This window comes from Capsicum annuum, chromosome 8, assembly GCF_002878395.1.
Source record: "Capsicum annuum cultivar UCD-10X-F1 chromosome 8, UCD10Xv1.1, whole genome shotgun sequence".
Lineage (NCBI taxonomy): Eukaryota > Viridiplantae > Streptophyta > Magnoliopsida > Solanales > Solanaceae > Capsicum > Capsicum annuum.
In genome coordinates, this window is record NC_061118.1 from 68,907,556 (window position 1) to 68,911,200 (window position 3,645).

Sequence of the window (3,645 nt, forward strand, 5' to 3'; positions counted from 1 at the left end):
TCTAAGAATGTATAAAGAAAGCTTTAAAAAAAAAACTTTTCTTTTCTATTCTAACATCTTTTTTTCTATATTGGCAAATTAATTTTATGTTTTTCCTCTCATTTTGAAATTTAAATGATATTACACATGTTATGGTAGAAATTTTGTTAGTGATGATTATACGGATGAGAATAAATTTTAACATGCTCAGAGTCAAATGATTTTACATTAGTCCTATAAATCTTTAAAATCTCTATTTTGAAATAGCAATGACAACGAGATGAGGTACGAGAGATTCATTCTTTTAAAAAAATAAATTATGCAGAAAGATATGAATTTTTAGACACAATATTCATATTCATTTACAATATTTTATTATTAGTACAATATTTCTTTTGTAGGTACATAAATAAATTGTAATTAACCAATAAAAAATATAATAACGGACAATCACCATTAAAAAAGTAACTGTCGGTATATAAACAAAATTAGAACAAAAACTCTAGTGATTAAGGGAAAAAGTGACAAAACATTGAAATAATAAGCTTGAGTTAAATTGTTATTATTCAAAAAATTGAATTTTTTTGAATTAATTTAACACTATTAAAAATGTTGCATAACAAGCTTATTTTTAATATTCAATTCCAAGAATATTTTCAGTTATTTTAACAAAAAACTTATTGCTCAACATTTTTCTTTATAAATATATCAACGCTTAATTGTACTAGAAGTTAGATATGATTAGTTAGGAATAAAAAGAATAAGAAAATTAAAAGAAAAGAAGGGGGTGGAAGAGGGGCAGATGGATGAGATGTAAAATAAGTAAAAAGGACCCACTTTGCACATGTCAAAAGAAGAATGGAGGGTCACACAATTAATGTTGGTTGTGCCTCTCCATTGTAAAATTTTTCTAACTCACGTACTTAGAGAAGGGAATTTTCAGATCACTTACATTGTTACCGTAACACTCCAAAAAATTTAGAATCTCCATGCACCTAATGTTGTATAAATTACTATTTAAAAAAAAACGGACTCACGGGTCTACTTCACGATTGGTAAGTTGAATTCACGAGTCATGAACAGATTTCACAGCTCGTGGATCAAGTCATGGATCAGATTATGAAAGTTATAAAATTCATCTTATTTCTATGATTCGAGTTCACAAACAATGAATGCTTCCACGACCCGTGAACCAAATTGTGAAAATCTAATTCTGAGAATCTTTTTTAGAGTCAATTTAGGGGAATTTTCATTATTTTCCTTATGAGACACGACTCTTATATACATAAAATCCCTTTAGAACAACCAGTTACAATTATTTTCAAAAGAAATACAATTAGAAATCTTTCCTCTTCCCCCAAAATATTCTAAGAAACAAGAACACCTAGGGTTCCAGATTCAAGTCTCAGATTCAAGCTCTCTCAATTTTTTCATCTAAAAGGAATGTTGAACACTTCCTACTTTAACTACTATTATAAAGTGTGAATTTAATTATTATTTATATATATTATGTTGATGGATTGGAATTAGGGTTGAAGATTTTACTAAGAAAATTTAGTATAAATTTTCCCTTTTATTTAAGAATGATTCTTAAATCTTTGTTTGGGATTTTTAGACTAAAATGACTATTTAATAAAAGGTTGAATCTTTATTTCTTGAAAGATCGAGTGTTAGATGAATGATTATTTAAGCCATGGCCATAAGGTTTCCTGAAAGTTTAGAATTATGTAACGAAAAATAGATGATTTACCATCCTTTATAACTTTGAAAGAAAAGCATATTTCGAATATTTGAAATTGTTAATGGAAGTTTAACCATGATTATGTTCATAATTGTAAAGATGGAATTATAGAGTCTTAAAATGTGTAATGAATATGATTTTTGGCGTGATATAGGGACTTGCAAGTCTTGGTATGGCGATACCAAATTATGAATGTCTTAATGAAAGACTCCATGATAAATGTGATGAAAAATATTTTAATTAGGCTTAAAGAGAAGTGTGTTATTTTACTGAGAAGGTATAGTCCTCGTGACTAATACCTGAAACTGCGTTTGTCGTGGGAAGGTCTTGTCCTAAAAAAATAAATGACCTTTGTATGCTTGCTTCGCCAAAGATATGCAGTTATGTCAATGATATGATGGCCTAATGATGATTACCTCAGTTCATGCGGCTAACATGGGTTGTAGTCCGCCGATTGGGTACGGACTAGACCCATATAGCCTATGAGTTACCTATAATATGTGTAAACTACATAGTTCATAATTAAAGATTTTCAAATTGATTACTTTATCTTTTATGCTTTGAGTCGCTTATTTCTCATTATCTTCGTTATGATCTTATGATATGAATTTTATAAACTATTTTATATACTGCTTTGGTTCCTTTTCCTTGGTTTGCATATCAGTACTAGTCGTACTGACCATCTCCGTATGCTACAACCTTTCATGATTTAGGTTCCAAAATTCATTCCCGTAATCTGATTCAACATTAGGATTTCACTCGGGACAGCAGCTAGCAAGTGGTGAGCCATCTTCTTTCGGAAGGTCATGTTTATTTCTTTTTGTTAGACTTCGCTTATTTTGATTTTAGATATTTATCGGATCGAATATTTACTCATTAAGTTAGAATTTCGTAGACTGAGCCCGACAAATATTTTATTTCATATTTTAAGACTTGAGGTTTTAAATCATCTGTTATTGTACTACATATTTATGGGCCTAATTTCGCACTTTATTTATGACTATACTTATGATGAAATGTTAAGGGGCCATCACAGGCCTTCGTTGGCCTGTGATGCCCATCATGGCTAGGGCCACGACTAAGATGTGACTGTTATCAAAAGTGAAAAGAGCAAAAAAGCTCGAAGGTCCATTGGGACTTTAAGTGCGAAACACGAATAAGCATGGACATTAATGAAAAAAATGCAAAGAGAGAAAAAAAAAAAAATATATATATATATATATACGTTTAGTCCAAGATTGATAATTATAATCAGGAATGACCAAAATATGAATAAATATTATAATAAAGTAAAATATCAATTGTTTAGGGTCACCTCTTCACAAAAGTCTCATTGACAAGAAAAAGTATGCCTTAAAAATTTGATGACGATGCTGGAGCGTGCATTAAGCGATGCGGAGCACTCAATGTGTTGTTAGCCTCGCTTTAGATCGTAAGCGTGCTTTAAGTATGCCTTTGATAACACAGATCTCTTAGCAAGTTAGCACTTGATAAGCGAACAGTAATCGTATGGAGCTGGATATAAAAGGCAGAAGAATAGTGAATAACGATAAATTAATGGAGCCTTACCTCAAATTTTAGACTATGCAAAAAAAGTAAAAGATGAAAAGGAAACAGAGAGGAGCAGTAAGTCCTCATGCTAAAATACTAAGGGACGAGAATATTGAGGAGAGATTATATACTAACATTTGCTATTTTATGTAGAAAAAGTATATGCATGCTATTTATAGATAAAGACCCAGAGGCGAACACAAAGGACTCATTTTTAGAACATGGAGAGATTATGTAAGATTACAACAAAAAAGAGAATCACAAACAACACAAAAAACTAAAAATCAAAACAACAAAGGACATGCACATTAAGATCAGTCGAGAAAATATGTTTATAGGATGATGTGTCAATTGATGCTTGTGAAAAGTATGGT